The 25559-nt window shown below is 46.3% G+C and overlaps 1 protein-coding gene across 4 annotated transcripts in view; it reads left to right on the forward strand.

The window, feature by feature from the left end:
- LOC135206659 (uncharacterized) overlaps window positions 1–25559 on the forward strand; it is a 117692-nt gene that overhangs the window by 77708 nt on the left and 14425 nt on the right. The window lies entirely within an intron of this gene.

Raw genomic sequence — 25559 nt, forward strand, 5'->3', positions numbered from 1 at the left:
TTACTGTTAAATGAACTTGAAAGTTTATTTTGAAAAATAAATTTACAACACTACAGTCATTGATTTTGGCAGAGCAGAGAACAATTGTTATCCTTGTGTGCATAAGGTGCAGCTCCAGTGGCTTTATTGGCACCTTGAAATTTGTTGTCCCATCATGGCCCAACTGACTTGGGAACTTCCAAATTTTATAGTAAAATTGTTTTATGAAAAATAAGAAAGGTGATACTAACAGTAAAGTTTAGTCCTCATCAAATACAGTAATAAATAAGGATGTGAAAACTGTGTAAGGTTTATAGCATTTCTTAGATAAAACAGACTTTTTAGCAGGCAGTTCCTGGCTTACGACAGGGGTTCCGTTTTTGAGACACGTCGTAAGCTGGAAAATCGTCAATCCTAAGAAAACCTTACTTTTTATGATTTGGGTGTATTAAAAACTATAAAAGCTGCATATTTATTGCATTTTTCATCAAAAAAACCTTCAAATATTGATTATTTTGCACTTTGGAGTTGTATTTCTTCCGTCAGATCAGCATCATAAACGTCATAATCCTGGAACTTGCGTCGTAAACCTGGAAATAATTTCTGATCAATACAGTGGGGCCTCGCTTAGTCGCGGATCAGCAATCACAGTCACAGATTCAGTTAATCACAGGTTTTTCCTTGGACCACTTCTCAGTCTATATCGCTGGTATGAATCGCAGCATCACAGGCTTGTCCGTGGTAGGCTAAGCCTCGTCTGGTTCCAATAACCAGCAAATGCATTAACAGATTCACATTATGATATTAACTGACAATAAAGGTAATAAAACCATTCTCACCTTATATATTATTGGCATATCTTCATAATATATAGCCTATTCATGGAATAATTCCACATCATTGACATCAACTTGTAGTTGAGTGGCCAGCAGAAATGTAAAATTGAGTTACACTTCACAGGGGCCTTTGTCATTTTTAACCTTTTAGAAATGTTAATAGTAGTATCGTTATTACAGTAGTAATAACATTTAGGAAAACATTAATTTTCAATTCGAACTTCATTATTGTTTTGTTATAACGTAATCAACTTCTCTGAACACTGCAGTCATACAAACGATTATTATCGTAGATTATCGTACTTTTGTTTGCGATCGGCGACGAAGCGTAAACGTAATAAAACCATTTTTACCTTATATATTATTGTCATATATTCATAATAAAACGCATATCTTATAGGCTTATCTTCATACTAAAAGCCTCTTCAAGGAATAATTCCTTGGGGAATGGATTTTTCAAGACAAAAATACACTTTACAAGTTTACAGTATGCACTGATTACTTTATTTTGATGTGATTACATTAACCCTCTTACGCCGAAGGGGTAGGGGGGGGGTCTGGGAGTGAGTGCGGAAGCGGAAAAAATATTTTTTTCAAAAAATCACAGTGCGCTTAGTTTTCAAGATTAAGAGTTCATTTTTGGCTCCTTTTTTTGTCATAGACTAAAGTTTAGTATGCAACCATCAGAAATGAAAAAAATATCATTATCATATATAAATAATGCGATATATGATAGCGCAAAAACAAAATTTCATATATAATATTATTCAAATCGCGCTGTGAGCAAAACAGTTAAAGCTAACGAGTTAATTTTTTTTCGTTGTATTGTACACTAAATTTTGATCATTTTGGTATATAACACATTGTAAAACTATGAAAGCAACACAGAGAAAATATTATCACAAAATGATGCATGAATTCGTAACGCGCGGACATAAAAAAATGTTTTTTTCAAAAATTCACCATAAATCTAAATATTGTTCTAGAGACTTCCAAATTGTTTCAAAATGAAGACAAATGATGGAATATTACTATACTGTAAGAGTTTTAGCTTACAATTGCAGTTTTCAACCATTTCGGATGAGTTAAAGTTGACCGAGTGTCAAAATTTTTATATATATTTTTTTATATGCAAATATTTTTTGAACATGAGAAAAGCTACAACCTTCAAATATTTTTTGTTGTATTGTACATAAAATTGCGCACATTTTCATATATAAAACTCTTCGAAACGCCTAATATGAAAGGGAGCAAATATTAGGAGAATGCAACGTACGCATTTCGGAGATTTGCAGCGGAGAATCGGTGCGCGGACGGAAGGAAAATTTTTTTTTTCAAAAATTCACCAAAAATCTAAATATTGTTCCAGAGACTTCGAATTGGTTTCAAAATGAAGATAAATGACTGAATATTACTAGACTGTAAAAGTTTTTGCTTACAATTGCGTTTTTCGACCATTTTGGTTGAGTCAAAGTTGACTGAACGTGGTTTTTTTTTTATTAATTGTGATTTATATGCAATTATTTCAAAAATGAGAAAAGCTTCAACCTTCAAATATTTTTTTGTTGTATTCTACATAAAATTGCGCACATTTCTCATATATAGAACTCTATGAAACGCCTAATATGAAAGGGAGCAAATATTAGGAGAATGCGACGTACGCATTTCGGAGATTTGCAGCGGAGAATCGGCGCGCGGACAGAAGGAAAAAGTTTTTTTAAAAATTTACCATAAATCTAAATATTGTGCTAGAGACTTCAAATTTGTTTCAAAATGAAAGTAAATGACTGAATATTTTGTTTCAAAATGAAAGTAAATGACTGAATATTACTAGACTAAGAGTTTTCGCTTACAATTGCGTTTTTCGACCATATCGCTTGAGTCAAAATTGACCGAACATAGTTTTTTCTATTTATCGTGATTTATATGCAATTATTTAAAAAATGAGAAAAGCTACAAACTTCGAATATTTTTTTTTTATTCTACATGAAATTGTACACATTTTCATATATAAAACTATGAAACGCCTAATATGAAAGGGAGCAAATATTAGGAGAATGCAACGTACACATTTTGGAGATTTGCGGCGGAGAATCGGCGCGCAGACAGAAGGAAAAAGTTTTTTCAAAAATTCACCATAAATCTAAATAATGTGCTAGAGACTTCAAATTTGTTTCAAAATTAAGATAAATGACTGAATATTACTAGACTGTAAGAGTTTTTGCTTACAATTGCGTTTTTGACTATGTTGACCGAACGTAGTTTTTTTCCTATTTATCGTGATTTATATGCAATTATTTCGAAAATGAGAAAAGCTACAACTTTTAAATATTTCTTTTTTGTATTCTACATGAAATTGCGCACATTTTCATATAAAACTCTTGCATTTTTTCCTCTCGACATGACGAGGTACAGGAGGAGGAGGGAGACGCGCGCCCTTACTGCTGATGGGACACGCGGTCCCGTGCGCCCTCCGCTGTTGGTTGATTAGGCACACGCCAATAGAAGACCACATTGTGGTACTTACGGTCACACTCCCCGAACCTGCAAAGAGCTATTTTGCATGTGCGACTGAAGAACTGGGTGTCTCTCCTTCTGTCTTTCATATGGCATACCCGGCACCGTTTCTGCCTGCGCCCTTCTAGGAGCTCCAGTGTGTGATCCCCTGGCTGCAGCCAACACATAGGGTCCACTATCCGATGAGAAGTGATGCGGGCAGGGCCGGCAGCAGGGGCGGCGGCGGCGGCGGCAGCAGCAGGACGACTGAAGTTGGCCCTCCTAAGATCTGCCCTTTCCTCTAGGGGCAGATCTGCAGCTCGGGGCAGGGGGCCAGTCATGGAAGGCCACTCATCAGGATTAAAGTGGATGAGGGCATTCCCAGCTGTCTCGAGGAACTGTAAGTGGGTCATCCTCCGGAGACCGTGACTGTAGTACCCACAGTACAGTATGTAGGCTTTTGGAGGGCCAACTGAAGCATGTATTTGAGGAGCTTCTGGGTCCACCTCCTGGTTTGCCTGGCTAAGGGTTAGTACTGGATGAGTTGATCAAAGAGATCAACTCCTCCCATGTGCCTATTGTAGTGCCCAATGACGGTAGGCCGCTCGGCACGAAACTCCTCATACACAACTCGGCCCTGTCGACGTGTCTTCTTCCGCTGTACGACCTCCTCTTGGATGGGTTCATGACTCATCGTAATCATGGGGACGAGTTGGACCCCCTTCCAACAGATGACGAAGACAGCTCCCTTCCGCCGCCACTCTCTCTCCTTTTGCCAGATGTTACGGATGGCTAGCGAACCTCTTGAGGACATTCAGGGTCCCACGCACCAACCGAAGGGTACCACTGACGTGAATACAGTTCCTGGGCCAGGGATACCGAGTTATAATAATTATCCATAAACAGGTGGTATCCCTGGTTACGGAAATGATCCACAAGCCTGAAAACAGTGTCACGCATCGTGGCGAAGACCCCGGAATACACTAAGAAGTCTACGACGTATCCAGTGTTGGACTCGGTAATAAAAAAAAATTTCACTCCATATTTCTTCGGCTTCTTGGGGTTATACACTTTAATGCTTAGACTTCCTTTGTAAGGCATCATCCCCTCATCCAAAGAAAGGTTCTTTCCAGGAACCACAAGAATTTTGCACCGTTCACGAATGTATTCCAACACTGGGCGGACTAAGATGAGGTGATCGGAGTTAATCCGGGGTATGGCCCTTCGGTTGAAGGCGTTGAAATATCTGTCCAACGCCAGGAAAGTATCACGGGGCATAACGCCGGGCACATTGGGCGTACTTAAAAAAAAATTCCGCCTCCAATATTGCCTGATCTCAGCAGCAGGCATCAATCCAAAATAAATGTGGAGCCCCACAAAATGCACCATGTCGGTGAGGTTGCAGCCCCGCCAGCGATACGACAATGTCGTGCGGAGTTCATCACAGCAGTACCGAGCGTAGTCCGCCGTCTCTGCTACCAGGTACTCCAGCAATTCCTGCTTAAGGAACAGCTGAGTGAACTCCAGAGCAGTGAGAGGAACAGGTACGGTGAGCCCAGGTGTGCCGTGAATGGGTGCATGTTAGGTCGGGTGGGGTCCTCCGTCCACCCCTCGTCGCTCTCGGACGACCGACCTTCACCTTGGCTGGTTCAACGCTCCGACCTTCTACGTGCACGGGCGCGGGCACGATTTCGCACACGAACCCCCCCCACTGGCCCATCTCCCTCACTTAGGCCCTCGCTTTCTGTATCATCATCGGCGACAAAACTAGACCCTATATCCTCATCCTCCCCCTCCTCAGATTCCCCCTCATATGCACTAAAACCACTAAATTCAAGCTCGCTTTTGGGATCTGAGCCTCGAACGGACATTGGGGGCAAATATTCATCATCACTGACATCGGGAGTGATGTCCTCATCACTAGATGACCAACTGCCATCAAAATGAGGACTTGTGACATACTCCCGATCGAGCTCCGATAAGAGACACGTTGTGATCCTAGAGCACTTTCATCCACACGTGGCCACACAGAATGGCGTTGAGGCGCGAGGTCATCTTGGGTGCTGGGTCCCTCGCCAGCATCCAAGTCCAAAATACGTCTTACACGATCCCTTCCGACGGGTAAAATGCGCCTTTTGCATTCTATATGTCGTTGAGACATCTCTATGAACGTCCTGTAGCACCACAAATATTCAAACTCTTGCACAAGTTCGGCAAAACACACGATCGCGGCAAAAGATCGCCTTTGGACGACACGTCGCTGATGCTGGCTGATGCGAGGAGGCGGCATTTCGCGCATGCGCAATTGGGTCACGCTTCTAAACAAAACAACACCTCGATCCGTGAACTCCCAGCATCCCCCAAGACGCGTGATTCAAAAGTTTTCGGCTGGTAGGCCTTAAGTATTTTTCCGCGAATTTTAAAAAAAACTTTTCTATGTCTACGTACGATACGTCCAATCGGCACCCTCTTACGATCGGCATAAGAGGGTTAATATTACAGTATGGTACTGTAAGCAGTACAGTAACTATTTTTTATCATAAATGTATACGTATTCATTCATGAAAAAAAAATAAATATGATCACTGTGACGTCACCAAACCTACAGTCTCATTCTTACATACTATTTTTACGTAATGTGATAGTGGTTACACCGTTCTACAAACTACGATGTATTTTACGTAAGTATCCTCTAAACTCTATCATAAATCACTTTACTTACTTTTTTTGGGGGAGCCCAAATACTATATCCCGGAAAATTAACGAAATCGCTAATTTTATCATAGAGCAAGATTCACTAATTACTGTGTTTTCTTCTTTTCATGACTAAATGCATCCTCGCCCAGAAATAGATTTTTCTTATGTCAAAATCCCTTGTTTAGGATAAACTCATTTACAAATTTTCAAATACTATGTATGTAAATAGCAAAATCTCTCTCTCTCTCTCTCTCTCTCTCTCTCTCTCTCTCTCTCTCTCTCTCTCTCTCTCTCTCTCATTACTTACAGAAAAAACTATAATGCTGATCTATTATTGTCGTAATAAAACAACAAGATGGTCCCCGACATTTGTAGGTACAAATGTTGCCATATTTTTATTCTTTCTGTGATTTACAAAACTGTGCTTCAATACAACTTTTATAGTTGACTCAATGATTATCATATATTATAACAGTATACAAGAGAATTTCTTATCACTATCAATGTTTCATTTCTTATCACCTTAAAAATATTTAAAATACAAATTTCATTGTTATTCTCGAGCTAAGCTAGTCAAGTTACTCTTGTCCTAAACTGCTCTCTCAAGCTATTCAACAATTACTCTCCTCCTAAGCTGCTCTCTCTCTCTCTCTCTCTCTCTCTCTCAATCTCTCTCTCTCTCTCTCTCTCTCTCGTCTCTCTCTCTCTTCTCAATTCTCTCTTCTCTTCTCTCTCTCTCTCTCTCTCTCATTGAAATATGAATTGCTGTATCACAATATCATAAACTATTATGTACAAAGTTAAAAATAATAATAATTCCATTAATAAATTAGTTTCTTTTAGCAAAATAATTCTTTCAGTAATAAACGTCCATCAGCTGATTCTAAACGTAAACAAAAGACAAAAATAGATTTTTATTGTTGTATTTTGCTGTTTATACACTGATATTATAGTTGGGTGCTGTAATCATTACAGTAAATCATGCTTTTATTATTATAAATATGTTCATTCACGAAATAGATATACTATGTACTTTTAGTTTGGTGCAGCAGCCAAATCATGACAATAGAAAAGAATTGTTAGGTAATATACTTTTGTTTGCTGATCTGATGATGGGGAAATTGAAGATAGGAAAGAATAACTTTGAAACGTCTTTAATTTAGTTTAAGGTGATAGTTGAAGACTTATTTGGTGCTAGAACTAAAGTAGGCAGTTATAAACATTGAAATAGTGGTCTTGGGTGGGTTAATTATTAAAGTAGGCAGTTTAAAGCAATTTTTGATGGGGGTACCAGGATAAATCAGGTATTTACTTATCACGGGGGGTTCTGGGCCCTATCCCCCGCGATTATTGAGGCCCTACTGTATAATTGAAAAGCATTGTAACCTTGGAACGTTGTGAGCCAAGCCCGTTGTAAGCCGGGAACTGCCTAGGCAGTCCCTGGGTTACGACAGGTTTGGCTTACGGCGTTCCGAGGTAAAGGCGCTTTTCAATTATATTCATCAGAAATTATTTCCAGGGTTGCGTGTGTGCCAGGGTTATGATGCCTGCAATGCTCATTTGGCAGAAGTATGACACCAAAAATGCAAAATAATCAATATTTAAAGGTTTTTGGGATGAAAATGCAATAAGAATGCAGTTTACATAGTTTTTAATGCACCCATAGCATTAAAAGTAAGGTTTTCTTAGGATTGTTCAAGATGTCCCAGCATACGATGATTTTCGGCTTATGACGCGTCTCAAGAACGGAACCCCCGTTGTAACCTGGGGACTGCCTGTAGTCCTCTTCATTAGTTTCGATCACCAAACAGGAGGGTTTTCTTCCCTCCCATTTCAGTTAATATGCAGATGCCTGAGTGTATTTTTTCTTGCGCTTGATAGTTCTAGCTGAACACATTCCATCATGCACTACCAGGCAACTTGGTATAACAAGTCAAGCAAGTGGTATACGGCTCTGCCTAGGTACTGCACGCTCTCCAAGATTCTTTTCAATTTGGTAATTTCTCTGTCGAGGATTAACTACCAATTCAAATCTCTCTGCCTGGCAATCACAGACTTAGGTCTCTGGTTGGATCGGAATTCTCGTATAATGCCCATTTGCTCTGACGTAATACAAACCCTTGGTCCTTTAACATAAGGAATGTTCTTACGGCGTAGCTGGAATTACGGCCGTTGAATCTTGAACAAGGTGGTTAGGCAGTAACTACCGTGGGGCAGGCTAGCCTGCCCAGATGTAAACACTCCACTTAGCTTTCGGCCGTCTTCCGATAAAGACGTGTGTTTGTGAGCTCTGGCTGACTGGTCGTTGATCTTTTTTCCCGGTGGGATCCTTTTGGTTTATTTTTTTGTGTTCTAAATAATTATGCATATGCGGTGTTTGATATTAATACTAAACAAAGGTTTGTCCTTGTTTTTCAATTAATATACAAACCCATTTTTTGTGATAGCCTTTGTAACCACCCCTCTACTTGTGTTAAGAGTCGGCGGCTAAGGTATGCTAACATATTATTTACATTCTTTCACCCTTTAACACTGGCTCAGACCTGCATGAGGATGAGATATGTATTTAACGTGAGGATGAGACATACTTAACGTAAGTGATATTGATCCTGTAACGGGACATGTATTCATCCGGAAATTATGCTTACGCTTGGAAATTACTGAGGAACTTCTAAGGTTTGTCCGTGTTTTGTTGTTATGGTAATTACTCTTCTCCTTCTTCCTTTCCCTTACTATCAGAAGAAGGTAGAAGGATGGGTGTGCGGTGTTGATGTTGGGGGATCTCCTCTCACTTCAGAGGGCGGTGCCCTTGGATGAGTGAGGAGTATCCTCATTACTTTAATATTTTTTCCCTATTTTACAGAGTAGTGGTGATTGTGTTTTCAGCATTATTGGTTGGATGCTCATCGTATTGGTTATCCTAACCTTGGAATTGTACCTTTGACTCGTAGCATGTTGCGTACCGATCCTCGAGTGTGTATACTGATCCCCTGCTGATAATCATATTCATTACCACTACTACCCTTCTCTTTTAAGGCTTTGCCGTAAAAGAGAAGGTGGTGTCTCCCCCCCCCCCCCCCCCCCCCCCCACCCCCCCCCCCCCCCCCCCCCCCCCCCCCCCCCCCCCCCCCCCCCCCCAAGAAGTCTCGTCACAGGACTTCTAAGGGTCTGTCTCGCTCCGGTGAGATAGGTGGGTCATCCGCTGGTCCTCTCATTCCTCCGGGTGCAGGGCCGTGTTGCTGCCGCGACTCCCCCAACTCCGTCCCCAACTCCGTCCTGGATGGAGGACCTGTCGGTTGTCCTGAGAGAACTGGCGAAGAGGAAGTCTAGGAAGAAGAGGAAGGTGTCGTCGTCTTCTGCCATCTCTTTCCCTTCGACTTCCGAGGCCCCCCCGCCCGAAGAAGAAGGCTAGTACCTCCTCCCCCCTAAGAAGTCTTGCTCAGAGACCTCTAAGGGTCTGTGGAACAATTGGGGCTTCCGCTGGTCCTCCTGTTCCTTTGGGAACGGGGCCCGTCTCTCCTTCCGCAAGGAAGAAGATGGGGACCGGAGGGGTACCGGCTAACACCGGTACCTCCTCTCCTGGCACCAGAGGTTCTGCCTCGGCGCCAGGGACCGTCTTGGCCGCCCGTTCACTAGAGGTACCGAGTGTACAGTCGCCCGCGGGTGACTGTGCAGCCAGGGTCCTGGCAGCTGAGCGGAAGACTGGTGGCAGTCGCTCAGGCGACTCCTGCCAGGCCAGCAATCGCTCTCGCGGTGGTCTGCCGGTTCCCAGGGTTGACGTGATGTTCCCACCAGACCGTTCACGTGGCGAGGCTGAGAAGAGGCTCCCCCCCTGGCCACTGGGTCCAGCCTCGCCTGGACCTGGGCTCAACCTCGCCTGGACCTGGTCCAGCCTCGCCTGGACTTGGTCCAGCCCTAACGCACGAGACCGATGCTACCATCCTTTGTCCAGGGCTTCTCCGGAAGGAGACCGCTGGTCCAGACCTGCAGCTCGACTGCCACCGTGGTTGCTGATCACCTGCAGTCCTCCCAGCCTACCGGTTCTGCTGGTAGGCAGGGGAGGAGTGCTCATAGCAGCTCTCCTGACGCAAGAGACCGACGCTCCGTCCTTGGTCCAGCGCTTCTCCGCAAGAAGACCGCTGGTCCAGACTGGCAGCTCGATCGTCACCGTGGGTTGGTGATCACCTACAGTCCTCCCAGCCTACCGGTTCTGTTGGTAGGCTGCTCGTAGCAGCTCCCTTGACACAAGAGACCGACGCTCCGCTCCTTGGTCCAGCGCTTCTCCGCAAGAAGACTGCTGGTCCAGACCTGCAGCTCGATCGCCACCATGGGTTGGTGATTGCCTGCAGTCCTCCCAGCCTACTGGTTCTGCTAGAAGGCAGGGTACAAGTGTCAGGTCTCCCTCACCTGTCCCTTCAACCTCCTCAGGCTACACCGGGAGGAGTGAGGCGAACAGGAGTGACTGTGATGAATGCACTTCTTACGGTCTGGCCATGAGCCTGGTTTGGTCTTGGGACCAACAGATCCTCGCTCAAGTGGTTGGAGGAGATCGTGGGGGGCTGGCGAGGACAATGACGCTTCCCAGACTCTCGGAGCGACAATCACCACCGTTCACATGATGGTCCCACTGGACCACGTACACAGAGACCGGTGTGGGCTCCCCCTTCGGTCCTCTTGAGAGGTTTCGACCTCGAAGAGGACTGGGACGCGTCGGAGGACGGTATCGGTTCTCTCCTGTCAGGTGCTCGCTCAGCCCCACCCAGACGACGGTCACAGTGGCAGCAGACGTTTAGCCTACAGTACGAGTTCATAACCCTCCTCGGGAAAACGTTTTCTCCAGACGGTAACGTTTTCCTAGACTCTGAGCGGCCATCACCGCACGGTGATGGCTGCCCATTCTTGCTTCTCCGACTGCTAGTTCCGGTGGGAAGGCGAGCGAGTGTCCAATCTTCCTCCCTCATTCCCTCTCTCCCTATGGCTGCAACAGGGAGGGGAGGGATCCGGCAGAGCATTCTCCGTAGGATTCCACGTCGGGGACTGCGATCCTGGAGGGACCTTCGGGTCCTACCGGACCTAAGTCCCCGTCGTTGAAGACCACCATCCAATGATCGTCTGACGAATTCGGGGAGGGTTTCACCGAGCGCTTAGAATTCATCAGATTTCTAGCACTCTCTGAGTGTTTGAGTCTTCTACGATCTGCAAACACTTGGGCGAAACCACGGTCCAGAGTGGGCGAGACGAGAATCCCAGATAATTATTTCTACGATAATCTGGAATCTCACCGAATGCTCGAATTCCTGGAATTTCTAGCGTTCAAGGGAAGTACTGCTGCTGAAGGAAGAATATCCTGTTCGGCTTGAACTATCATCTTCAGTATCCTGTTATCACTGTAGAAGTCCTCCTTCAGGAAAACTTCACCTTCGCTCTCTTCATTAGAGAAGGAGGGATGTCGGCTTCCAGTCCTTATTCTAGTTCCTCAAATGGAAGAGAATTTAGGATGGAGGTCTATGTACAGGAACCTACAAATATACTACGTATATTGCCCTCGCGACATGCTTCTGTTATCAGTTGAATTGTCCAAGGTGTAGGTCACATACCGTAGTTAACTCTACGGGTTGTGACTGAGACGAAGAGTATCTTCTTAATTGAACTGCAACTTGGGACTGCCTTGCAAGCCTCCCAGGAGTTACCAGTTTCAATTTCGAGATACTTGTGTTTATTGTTACAACAACAACACCATAGCGTTTCACCAAAATCCATTGCAATTAAATGCAAATGCTCGAGCGTATTTTTTTGCGCTCGATGGTTCTAGCCGAACGCATTCCTTCTTGGAATGGTTACCTGGCAACTCAGGATGACGACGTGAGCGAGAGCTAGCGATGTATGGGCTGACCACAGACCCCAGTACCAGCTGGCTCTACCGAGATAGTACGGTCAGATATTGTCTCTCTCTCTGCGATGATTGACTACCAAACCGAATCTCTGCCCGGCAATTACAGGCTTAGGTCTCTGGTTGGCTGGAATTCTTGCATACGTTGCAAGAATTTTCAAACAGAGATATCTCACTAGACTTGCTATCATCTTTCTGTTTACCACACGGGAACAGAAGTCTGTGGCCTAGTCTCCCGCTGCATCGCACCTGCTGTTGCGATGACGCGGAATGATTTCTTCAGACATCTGAGTTTGTCTTCTAAATATATCTTGTATTCGTAGGTGTGCAATTGTTCTTTGTCCACCCCAAATTGTAGATGTATAACGGAGGACATCGCCCTCGGTTCCCCCGCCCATGCACCAGCTCTAACTTCCAAGTATAGAGATGCCCTCCCTGGATAAAGCTGGGAAGAAGAATAAGATGACCTCCCTGATCCAGCCCATGAGAAGCGGTTCTTCAGGCAGTACATTCCCTGTGTTTTCATCACTGAAAATACTGTAAAACGCTCCTCTTTCATTTCAACTCCGACTTCTCACCGAACAGCAATGAAGTAGTGGTTTAGCATTTTCAGTCCTCTGTAAAATAACAGAGATTAAGCCGTCTTCATGGGTTGGTATCATCGACGGGACTTTTCTACGTTCAGAATCTTGAGAGTTAACTTCTCTCGATTCAGCTGTGAAGACGTAGGTCTGCATTCACCTATCACCTTCGTCTTCAACGACACATAATATTGTTTCTCCTTAGTTGAGATTCAACTACTATGAGAACTTCTGTCTTGCCATCAGGGACTTCGGTCTCTAGAAGGCAATTGACTTTCGTCTGTTGGTCACATGCCTTGAGAGAATCATCTCGCCTTCCAGCATCGGTGGCAAAAGATAGACGATTTGTATGGTCTCTTGGCATAACCCCTCAAAAGGCAAGGGTCACGTGACTATGCCTCGGATGCATGGGCGGCTAGCCTCACACAACCGAATGCAGTCAGTCGGCAGCTGTCGAAGCGTCCGAGACCGTCACGAGCTACGCTGTGGACTTTGTATCGGTTGATCCAGATCAGTCATTATTTCGTCCTACTGGTGTGTTCCGGTACCCATAAGTATTGACACCCACCATGGAGTGTCGGTGTCTTTATCCACTACGGAGACAATGAGACCGTGAGAGACTTCGCCGCAGTGGGATACAAAACCTCGAGAGACTTCGCTGCAGTGGGATACGAGACTGTGAGAGACTTCGCTGCTGATGGATAGACCAGTAGATGGGTACTGGACATCACTCCGAAGAATATGTCAGGCAGGAGGATGGATAGTTCATTGCCACCTTATCTTTCTTTCCCTTCGGGACTGCCCACAGGTCCTTGGAACCTCATTTCCCTGGACCAGTGGTGGATGCTTGCAAGATGTGTTTGCTTACCCAGCTCCTTCAAGAGGACAAGTTGCATCTCGTCCATGGTGTGCAGTTGTAGAGGTAAGAAGGAAGCAAGAGTGACTGGCTCTCCCCCTTCCACGCCTCATCCCTCCATTTCTCGACCCTTCGGGTTGAGGATAGGACTCGAACTCACACTGGCTGGTCGGACGATTGATGCGGTAAGCTTACACATAAAGCATCCTTTTTATGTTTCTTATCAGAATCATGGAAGGAATCCCGCTCCTTCCTCTAGCAAGGGGAGGAAGGAGGAGGATGGACAATAATGCAAACCCTTCCCAGATGTTTGCATTAATGTCTCCGACGCCAATATTCTTCATAGCCTATTTTCAGATGAGTCACATTCCTCACTCATTTCGAAAAGGCCAGAAGTCTGACTCTTGATCATGCAGCTCCTATACTCCTGGTCAAGTTGTCAGAGGCAGGATACTCCTCGCTCTTACGACCAGGAGGAGTAGCCTAGGTGTGTAGAACTCCAGTCAGTTCTAGAGGCTCATTCAGATTCCTCCCACCAATCAGTGAGTCATCCTTATGTTAAAGGATTGAGGGTTTGTATTACGTGTCGGAACAAATTACAATTTGTCATAAATTGTATTTTTCCTAAGTATACAAATCTGAGGTCCTTTACAGATATGCCCACCATCATGCCACCCCTCAATCTGAACCTGGGCCGAAAGGCAAAGTGGTTTGTTACATCCGCACGGTAGTTACTGTATAACCACCTTGTTCAAGATTCAACGGCCGTAATTCCAGCTACGCCGTAAGTACATTCCTATTGTTAAAGTACCTCAGTTTTGTATAGTTTGTATAGTTAGGAAAAATACAATTTACGACAAATTGTGATCTCTCCTGCACTACATTTGCTGTTGCAAGAATTTTCATACAGAGATGTACGTATCTCATTAGATTCATTATCATCTTTGTTTACCACAGTGTATGACAGAAGTCTATAACCTGTTCCATCGCACCTGCCCTATTGGCCGCTGCGATGATGCAGAATGATTTTCTTCAGAGAATTTGAGTTTTGTCTTCTAATATACATTTCCTAATTTGTAGGGTGTTCAATTATTCTTTGTTCACCCCGAATTGTAAGTGAATAATGGAAGACTTCGCCTGTTCCTCACCTGACTAGCTCTGCTTCCAAAGTAAATAGAAACTTCCTCCTTGATCCAACCCACAAGAAGCGGTTCTTCAGGCAGTACAATCCCTATGTTTCATTACTGAAAGACTCTTCCGCCTTCGTTACAAGCTCTGACTTTCTCGCCGAGGAGCAGTGAAATAGCAGAATAACTTTCTCAGTCCTCTGTAAAACATTAGGGATTAAGGCATCTTCAGTGGTTGGTGTCATCGATGGGACTTTTTCTATTATCAAAATCATGAGAGTTTACTTCTTTCGATTCAATGTGAAGACATAGTTCCACGTTCACCTTAGTCATTCAGTAGTAATATTTTATTGTTTCTCCTTAGTTGAGATTCATCTACTAATGAGAAACATCTGTTGTGCCATCACAGGGACCTCGGTCTCTAGAAGGCACTTGACTCTCATCTGATGTGCACATGCCTCGCGAGAATCATCATCTCATCCCTCAACATCGTTGGCAAACACAATAGACGATCTGTATGGCTGATCTCAGCAAAACCCTTCAAAAGGCGGGTGTCACGTTGTGACTCCGTCTCGGATGTGCGGCAGCACAATCAGTCGGCATCTGTTGATGAGTCTGAGTCCTTCGTGATCTCCTGCATTATGGACTTTGTATTAGTTGATCCAGATCAGTCATTACTCTGTTAGTTGATCCAGATCAGTCATTACTCTGTCATATTGGTGTGTTGCTGTACCTATGAAGGATCGACACCCCGTCAATGCCTTTATCTACTGCAGACTGCCAATGCAGAAGTGTCCAATGACACATCTTTCTCTGAGTCTTAACGAGATCGTGAGAAACTTCTCTGTAGTTCGGATACATCCAGTGGCTGGGTACATTTCATCACTCCGAAGAATATGTCGAAACTGGAAGATAGATGAGGTCTATCACGAACGTATTTATATCTCTTCCTTCGGGTCTGCCCACAGGTCCTTGTGAAACCTCTATTTCGTGGACTTGAACCGGTGGTGGATGCTCACAGGTTTTGTGTTGCTTACCCAGCTCCTTCAGGAAGATAAGTTGCATCTCGCCTATGGTGTGCAGTTCTAGAGGGAAGAAGGATGCGAGAGTGACTGGCCTCGCCACCTTCCCCTCCTTCTCCTTCTACTCCTCTTCCTTCAGGTTGAGGATAGGACTCGAACTTACACTGGCTGGTTGGACAATTAATGGGGTAAGCTTACACATCGAGCTTCCTTTCTATTTTTCTTATCAGAATTGTAGAAGCAATCCCACTCCTTCCTCTAGCAAGGGGAGGAAGGAGACTAGCAATAATGCAAACCCTTCCCAGAACTTTGCGTTAATGCTTCTGACTCTAAATATTCTTCCCAGACCTTTTTCGGATGAGTTACGATTCCTCACTCATTTCGAAAAGGCCCAGAAGTCAGACTCTTGATCATGCATCTCCTATACTCTGATCAAGTGTCAGAGCAGGGCACTCCTCCTCGCTCTTACGACCAGGAGGAATAGGCCTGGTGTGCAAAACTCCAGTCAGTTCTAGAGGCTCGCTCACATTCCTCCCACCAATCAGTGAGTCTTCCCTATGTAAAGGACCGAGGGTTTGTATATCATTTAGGGAACATTACAATTTTTGAAAGTAAATATGATATTGTAATGATACAATTAAGTTTGTTCATACTTACCTGGCAGATATATATATAGCTGTATTTTTCCGAATCCGACAGAAATTTAAACACTTACGACACACGCAGTGGGAGTCAGGTGGTTAGTACCCATTCCCGCCGCTGGGAGGCGTGGGTATCAGGAACCATTCCCATTTTCTATTCATAATTTTTATTTCCACTGTCTCCTGAGGGGAGGTGGGTGGGTACTTGATTATATATATCTGCAGGTAAGTATGAACAAACTTAATTGTATCATTACAATATCATTTTGTTCATGAAACTTACCTGTCAGGATATATATATAGCTGAATCCCACCTTTGGTGGTGGGAGTAGACAGAATAGAAGATTTTAGGAAACCATATATATGCAGATAATTGATATCTTGGTTCCTTACCTGTTAGCATAGCTGACTTCGTGGTTACTGCTGCGTAAGTCTGCTTGTGCTACTAAAGTTGCCAGCAAGGTAGAGACCTATAAAGCTGGTGCACTCCAGATGATCTGTCAACAGGGGTGAGACCATGACGTGACTAGACCATTGACCATACAAATGAGGGCAACGAAGTAAACCAAACCACCTGGCGTAGCCTACCAAAAGTATCTTACTTAGACTAAGCTAATGGAAGGGAGATCCGCCGCAGGCGGTCAACCCCACAACCATAACACAAGTTAAAAAACTCCCCCTAACCATTAAAGGATAGGATGAGCGCTACCTCCTGCCCCAAAACAGTGTCTGCAGCGACGTATGGTCCGAGCGAGTAACAATTTTCGTATGTTGCTTTCACCTCCCGCAGGTAGTGTGAAGCGAACACCGAATTGCTTCACCAATAAGTGGCGCCCAAAATATCTTTGATTGCCATATTTTTGTGAAAAGCCACCGAAGTAGCAATGAGCCCTCAACTCGTGGGCTTTCACTTTCAAGAAGCTCCATGTCACTTTCACTACACTTTTCATGGGCTTCCTTAACCGTACTTCTTAAGAAGAACGCCAGTGCGTTCTTCGACATCGGAAGATCTGGTTTTTCCACAGAGCACCACAAGTTCTCCGAAGAGCCTCTGCATGCTCTGGTCTGCAAATAAAACTTGAGAGCCCTGACAGGACACAGGACTCTCTCAGCTTCAGGTCCCACTAGCTCCGACAACCCTTTGATCTCGAACGTCCTCGGCCAAGGGTTGGAAGGGTTTCTCGTTCTTTGCTAAAGAACGGTAGGACCCTTTTAAGGAACAAACTGCACTATGATCCTTGAACCCAATGTGCTTGCTTATGACTTGAATTTCGCTAACCTCTCGCCGTCGCCAGAGCGGTTAGGAAAATGGTCTTCGAGTAAGGTTTGCCTAAGCGAGGCTAAATGGAGCGGTTCAAATTGACTCGACATGAGAAACTTAAGTACCACGTCTAAGTTCCACGATGGTACTTTCGGTTGGAGAACTTTCACAGTCTCAAATGATCTAATGAGATCATGAATGTCTCTATCATTCGCCTAAGTCGAGTCCTCTATGCCTGAAGACCACAGAAAGCACGCTTCTGTAGCCTTTAATCGTGGGAACTGCTAGTTTCGCTTCTTTCCTAAGGTGAAGAAGGAAATCTGCTATCTGTCTCACAGAGGTTGAGGTGGAGGAAATGCCCTTCTTTCTGCACCAACTTCTAAAGACAGCCCACTTTGATTGGTAAACTGCGGTTGAGGAGGGCCTCCTTGCGGTGGCAATCGCCGTTGCCACAGGTCTTGAAAAACCCCTCGCTTCTTGGCCAACTTCTTGATAGTCTGAACGCAGTCAGACTCAGAGCGGGGAGGTTTTTGTGGTACCTCTCGAAGTGGGGCTGTCTGAGTAGATCTTTCCTTAGGGGCAGAGTCCTCCGAAAGTTTACCAGGAAGGACATCACCTCCGTGAACCAGTCGACCGCTGGCCAGAAGGGGGCGATGAGGGTCATCCTCGCTCCTTCTGATGCAGCGAACTTCCTCATAACTTCCCCGAGGATTTTGAATGGGGGAAAAGCGTAAATGTCTAGTCCCGACCAGTTCCACAGTAGGGCGTCTACTGCCACAGCTCCCGGGTCCAGAACTGGAGAGTAATACAGCGGAAGTCTCTTTGTTCGGGAAGTTGCGAAAACGTCCACATGAGGACGTCCCCACAGCTTCCAAAGCGCCTGGCATACCTCCTGATGAAGGGTCCATTCCGTCGGCAGAAGCTGTCCTTGCCGACTGAGAAGGTCCCGCTCGCACGTTTTCCACGCCTGACACAAATCTTGTCAGAATCGTTCCGTTTTTGGCACTTCGCCCAAATCAGGATATTCTTCGCGATGGCGAACAGAGAAGGAGAGTGAGTTCCCCCCTGTTTCCTGAGGTATGCCATGGGCTGTGGTGTTTGTCCGAGTTTATCTGAACCACTTTGTTGGAGACTTCATCTTGGAAGAACCTTAGAGCAAGGTAAACCGCTGAAAGTTCTTTTAGATTGATGTGCCAGGACACCTGTTCCCCTCTCCAGGTGCCTGACACTTCTCTCCCTCCCAGTGTTGCTCTCCAACCCGTGGAGGACGCGTCGGAGAACAACACTAGGTCGGGGTTCCGAAGCTTGAGCGAAAGTCCTTCCGCAAGCTTCTTTGGATCCAACCACCATTTGAGGTGCTTTTTCACTTTTTCCGTCAAAAACAAGACCACTTCTAGATCCTGTTTGCGTGACCAATTGCTTGAGAGGAAGAACTGAAGTGGTCGGAGGTGCAACCTTCCCAGAGAAACAAACTTCTCCAGTGAGGAAATGGTCCCCAGCAGACTCATCCATTCCCTCACCGAGCATGTTTCCTTCCCTAGAAAGGCTGACACTTTGTCTAGGCATTGAAGTTGTCGCCCCTGGGACGGAAAAGCCACTGAGTCCATCTGAATCCCCAGATAGACTAAGGATTGAGGAGTCAGATGCGACTTTTCGAGATTCACCAGAAGTCCCAGGGACCTCGCTAACGACAGAGTCGTGTGAAGGTCCTTCAGCACACCAGGTCCTTGCGATGAGGCTCGCAATAAGCAAGTCCGTCTAGGTAGAGAGAGACCGTATTTCCGCAAGATGGAGCCACCTCGCAACGTTCTTCATAAGAACGGTGAACACCATCGGCGCCGTGCTGAGACCGAAGCAGAGTGCCCATGAATTGGAAAACCCTTCCCTTTCAGGACAAACCGCCAGGTTATTTTCTTTGATCGGGGGATGGATGGGGACGTGAAAGTATGCGTCCCTGAAGGTCTAAAGAGACCATCCAATCCCCGGTCTTAAGGCTGCAAGCACGGATTGAGGTGTCTCCATCTTGAACTTCTGCTTGGTAACGAAGCGATTTAGACTGCTGACATCCAGAACGGGGTGCCACCCCCCTGACTGCTTCGGCACTAGGAACAGACGGTTGTAAAACCCCGGAGAACTCTGGTCGAAGACCTGTTCCACCGCCTGCTTCTTCCGGATCATTTGATCTAGTAGATCGTGGAAAGCACTTTATGCTTTTATCCCTGATACGAAGGAGACAAATCCTTTGGTGTCGAAGACAGCGGGGGGTAACTTCAGGAAAGGAATTCTGTACCCCTTCTTGACGATGTCCAGAGACCAAGCGTCGGCACCTCTCTCTTCCCATGCTCTCGCGAAATGTAGAAGTCTGGCTCCTACCGGTGGCTGAAGGACTTCCCTCTCACTTCTTGCTCTTGGAAGGAAGCCGGGAGTCTTGCCTCTGAAAGAGCCTCTTCCTCGAGGGGCTGGCTCGAGGAAGAAGCAGATCGAAAGGGCTTCGATTTCTTCAAAGCAGAGGACCCAGAAGACGAAGTAGTTGTAGGCTTCCTAGAAGACTGTGCCAGAAGGTCTTGGGTTGCTTTCTCCTGGAGACTGGCAGCTATGTCCTTTACCATAGACTGGGGAAGAGATGTTCTGAGAAAGGAGCGAAAAGAAGATCCGCTTTTTGCGCTGGCGAGACCGACTTTGCAGTAAAATTGCAAAAAAGTGCTCTCTTCTTAAGCAGTCCCGTGCTGAAATGAGCAGCCAATTCCTCAGAACCATCCCTGGCGGCCTTGTCCATGCAAGACAATACACTGGACAGCTCCCCCTGACTGATGGAATCAGAACTCCTGGACCTGGCATCCAAAACTCCTAGGCACCAGTCAAGAAAATTAAAGACCTCTAGTGTCCTGAAGAGGCCTTTAAGGTGAAAGTCTAGCTCACTATGCGTCCAAGAGACCTTAGAGGAAGACAGAAAAGATCTTCTGGCGGCATCCACAATACTACCAAAGTCTCCTTGAGCCAAGGCTGGAAGCTTAACTCCGACGTTTTCTCCCGTCTCGTACCACATACCAGCTTTGCCACAAAGTCTTGAAGGTGGTAAAGCGAAAGAAGTCTTGCCTGAAGCTTTCCTCTTTTCCATCCAATCATGGACCTTGCGAAAAGCTTGCTTCGTAGAAAGCGACTTCTTCATTTTCACAAAGCCCGAGATCTTAGTAGCTTTGGATGACGAAAACTGAGAGGGAGGAGTACTGGAGCTTCAGGTTGGAAAGTGTTCTGCAAAGACTGACTGTAGCAGACGAGTCAAAACCTTGTAGTCCGTCGAGACTGGAGCCAACTGCTGTTCTTCGTCCACTTCGACGAAAGCGTCACTAATTTCCTCTTCAGACACTGGAGAAGTCGGAGGAAGTAAGGAAGAGTCACGAGCTTTCTCAAAAGAGAAAGAGCGGCGAACAGGAAGAGTTCCCGCTTCCGCTTGCTGAGGTGGTAAACTGACGTCCGTAGGCGCGCGCTTGGCGTCCGAAGCCAATCTACTGGCGCCGACTGAAGCTCGCACTCGACAGCAACATGGTGTACACCTGGCGTCCACTGGCGGCGCTGAGCGTCCACTGGCGCGCGCTGAGCGTCCACTGGCGCGCGCTGAGCTTCTCCACTGGCGCGCGCGAGTCGTCCACTAAACACGCTGAGCGCCCACTGGCGTCCACTGGCGCTCGTTATCCATGGCGCTCGCTTTACCTTGCAACCGAACTCACGCTCGGCGTCCACTGAAGCGCGCTTGACTTTCACAGAAGCGCGCTCAGCATCTAAAGAAACGCGCTTCCTATCTACAAGTTTCGTAGCAGCGGAAACAACCGCTTCACGAGAGCGAGAAACGAATTTCTATTTCCTTTCTCGCCTCCTCTAGAAAGTTGCTGGGAGCAGAACGAACTCTAGGGGGTCAGACTCAAACGGAGAGAGAGACGAGCGAGGAGAGAGAGGGAGAATGCCTCGACGTCTTCACAGGAAGATTGTCATCCTTCTTACGGCGACGTGGAACAGTCTCTCGAAGAAAAAACATCTCGAAGTTGCTGCTGAAGAGACTGGAGAATCTTGCTTGTAGGTGAAGCCTCCTTTTCTGGGGAGGGGCTGATCCTGTGAGCAGGCGAGTGGCGAGGGGGGGACGCCTTCTTCCTACTCCCAGGAACCGCCACTTCACGCAACCTTAGACGAGGACTGCGGCGCTCGAAAGAAACATCTAGGAAAGACTCCGCCTCCAAAGAATACCTTACGCTTCTTCTGCGGAGGAAAAGCAGCAAACGCACTATCAGGCGACGAGCAAAGTTCCGGAGAACAACTTGGACGTGAAGCGTCCCGAACGGCGAGCCGTCCTTTGTTTTCAGCGGACGTGATGCGGTATGAGAGCTCCACCCCTTGCGCGGGGAGGAAGCTTCAGAAGAAGAAAAGCACTCCTTGAGAAGACGTGCACGCGCACGCTCCTTTAGAAGACGTGCACGCGCACGCTCCTTGGCAGTCTGGGTAGGTTCGTCAGAAGCTGCAAAGGCCACGCCAGATCGGTGGGGTTTCCTCGTAACCCTCCTTCGACTTTCGACATGCTCACTCCCCGTAACCGGGGAGTGGGTCAAGCAGAGGTCTAGGTCCTAGAGGCGGAATGAGGCCGATCTGACGCACCCTCCACTAACACAAGGGGGCACTTTCACTGCACTTGTCTTCACTTTTGCTCTCCAGAGCTAACACTTTTGATTCTAAGTTACGAATCGATTCAAGAATTAGCGACAAAGTATTACCTTCTACCAACACTGCTTCAGGGGCCGGAGGCAACACTACAGGGGTAGGAGCATAATCTACAGAAGGAGGGTTAGCAGGAGAATCATTAAAATCTTGCCTACCTGAAACACTCCTGGAGGAAGACCTCCTTAACCTATCTCGCTCAAGTTTCTTAAGATAGGTTTCATACGCCTTCCACTCAGACTCTGTTAATCTTTCACACTCCTTACAACGACTTTCAAACGTACATTCATTCCCCCTGCAAACCTTACAAACAGAATGTGGGTCTACTGAAGCTTTCAGTAGCCTACCTCTACATTCGGACATAGAACAAAATCTAGCGCTAGCAGAACTAGACCCTGACATCTTGATCAAAGAAAAATCAATACCAAAATCAAATCAATCCAAAGTCGTGTGCCAAGCCACCGATCCAATTCAGATACCAAAGAAAAAACCAAAAGGGATACTCAAGTAGCTAGTAAGTTTCCAAAATCTGGACGGAGGTGCTGCAAACAGGTGTTTCCAGCACCGGCGACAGAAAAATTATGAATAGAAAATGGGAATGGTTCCTGATACCCGCCTCCCAGCGGCAGGAATGGGTACTAACCACCTGACTCCCACTGCGTGTGTCGTAAGTGTTTAAATTTCTGTCGGATTCGGAAAAATACAGCTATATATATATCTGACAGGTAAGTTTCATGAACAAATGTATTTTTATACATTCAACTTCCCTGGCGGATATATACTTAGCTATAGACTCCGTCGTCCCCGACAGAAATTTGAATTTCGCGGCACACGCTACAGGTAGGTCAGGTGATCTACCGCCACTGCCGCTGGGTGGCAGAACTAGGAACCATCCCATTTTCTGAGACAGATTTGCTCTGTCGCGGGTAGCCATAACGTCGTTGTTGTTACCTCCTGACTTGGATTTCGTTTTTCATCGCCTTTGATCTTCTGGACTGTCTTTTTGGTGACGTATTTGGATCTGTGGTTTGGCATACGCTTTTGTGGAACGTTTTTTGGATTTTGGCTTTGGATTTTGCTAAAAAATATCTGATTCTAGCTGCGAAGTTAGAAGATGTATGAATGAGGGTTGTTTGGTGAGGCTACCGAAAGTGTCGTTAGATCCTCTCAAGGTATGCAAGAAGTGTAGGGGATATGAATGCACGAGAAATAACACGTGTGATGAATGTGTGAATATGGATGAGGAAGGATGGAAGAAACTAGATTCCTACTTAAGGAAACTAGAGAGAGATAGGGTTAGAAAGGCTGTCTCTAGAAGTATGAGTAGATCACGCTCTAACGAGCCAGTTAGTATAACTAACCCTCAAGTAATTGCTTCCTCACATGCAGTATCAACCTCTTCCGTAGCAGATGTTGCAAGTTCTGCTGCGGAGATTGCAAATCTGAAGACCGCATTAAGAAGGATGGAGCTTGAAATGCAAGCTTTTAAAGGTAAGAATGTGGAAAGTGACATAAGTGTCCCCAGTGTAGTGGAGGGTATGTCTGATCGGCTCTGTCTCGCTCCCAGACCTAGACCTCTTCCAAGCTCCCAGGCCCAGAGGAGAAGGAATGTCGACAGTCGTACGGAGGTTATGGAGAATCCCCACCGGTCAGGCGTCCCCTCGGCAGAATCTGTAGCGTCCCAGACTCGCCAAGGATCGCCATTAGAAAAGGCATCCTGAAAGAGGGCTTTTTGTCATCCGATTCGTCTCCTCGAAGAAGTGGATGGACTTCCGATGAACTGTCGCGTCCGATCAAGAGGAGTTGAAAAGCTCCGACGTTGGACTCGAGCCCGGAACGTTTTCCGGACGATTCTCCCTACGAGAGGAAAAGAGCCAAAAGGACAATGTCTCGATCTCCTACACCTTCCAGGGCGCATTCTCCTATTCATGACAAAGAAAAGGAAGAAACCGCGACGGACATCCTACTTAAAAGGCAGGAGCAGATTTCCTCTTTAGTAGGAGTATTGAGAAAAGACCTCCCGAGGAAAAAGGACGATTTTCTTCCGGTTAAGAGATCTCGTCCGACAGGCGTTCCAGACTCCAGACTTATCTCCTCTACTCCTCGTACGAGTACAGAGAGGAATAAAGAAAGAAGGATGAAAACTCATAGGATTGAGACGCAACATATGGACAATGACGAAGAGTGTCCGAGTCGGACAGAACCTCCCAGGCGCTCGGCGCCAGAATTGGACTACTCGGACGGGAAAAAGTGTCCTACGCGGACGGCGCCAACCAGACACCATTCGCCAGAAGCGGACAGGCAGATATGTCCTATGCGGACAACTATGTTCAAGCGATTCGTGCCTACCGCGGACAACCGTGGCAAGGCGGACAGCCTGGATAGGACAAAACGTCGTGCGCAGGCAACTCCGTCCGGGCGCCAGAAGCCAGAAGCAGCCAAGCACCAAGTTCCATATGTGGACAGCTCGGACAGACGACACAGTCCGAGACGGACAGATACGTCCAAGTGCATTGAAAGATTTTCTTCAAAAGAACAATACGGAGAAATCAACCAGGAAGCGTCTCTTTATGATTTGGACCAGGAACGGATTTCTCTGGACGTCGCACAGGCGGCTGTCCGTCCTGTTCACGATATGTCCGTTTCTGGTGGAAATCTGCCGCAAGCACAGCTGTCTCCTGAGAAGAATCCAAGATGTCGCACAGGCGGCCGTCATTCTTGTCAGGAGGGCTTAGATGATGATCGGGTTTTTTCTCAGGATCGGCATTCTCCCGACAAGGACACAAGATGTCGCACAGGCGGCTGTCGACCTTGTCAGGAGGGAGTTGATCCTGCGAAGAGTCCTTCACCTTGCGAGAAGAGACGTTCTCCCTCGGCTAATAATGATTCTCCGGTGGAACTTGCATTGGAAGATGTCTCTGACAACCGAAGATCAAAAAGCGGCTGGACTATCAGACTACAAAGCGTTGGCTGCGCTTTTTACTCCAAGAAATTTGGAGATTTATTGAGTCCTGCCGCCTCCTCTCCTCGGTTGCTGTTCACGAGCGCGAAAAACCGCAAAGTCGTCCTCCTTCTTGAAGATGCGGCCGACAATTTCCATGAAGAAGGCTTTGCAGTCTTTTGGAAATTGGCTTAACTCCAAGAAGGAGGCGGGAAAGACTGTCTTTACCTGCCCTCCCTCCAGGCTTTCTGGGAGGAGGGGTATCTTGGTATGAGACAGGGCGAAGCAATGGGTACTCGCCCTCCCAGCTACTGCAGAGGCAGATTTCTCAACGCTGGTGGACGCGTCAAGGAGACACTCTCTTTCTTCAGCCAAGACAACTTGGGGAATGTCTGAAATGGACCATCTCCTCAAGGGATTGTTCCATGTCTTGGAAGTTTTCAACTTTCTGGACTGGTCCCTTGGGGTGATGGCCAAGAGGACACAAGACAATGAACAACTGAGCCCCGATATCCTTAATAGTATTTT

Source organism: Macrobrachium nipponense, chromosome 31, assembly GCF_015104395.2.
Source record: "Macrobrachium nipponense isolate FS-2020 chromosome 31, ASM1510439v2, whole genome shotgun sequence".
Lineage (NCBI taxonomy): Eukaryota > Metazoa > Arthropoda > Malacostraca > Decapoda > Palaemonidae > Macrobrachium > Macrobrachium nipponense.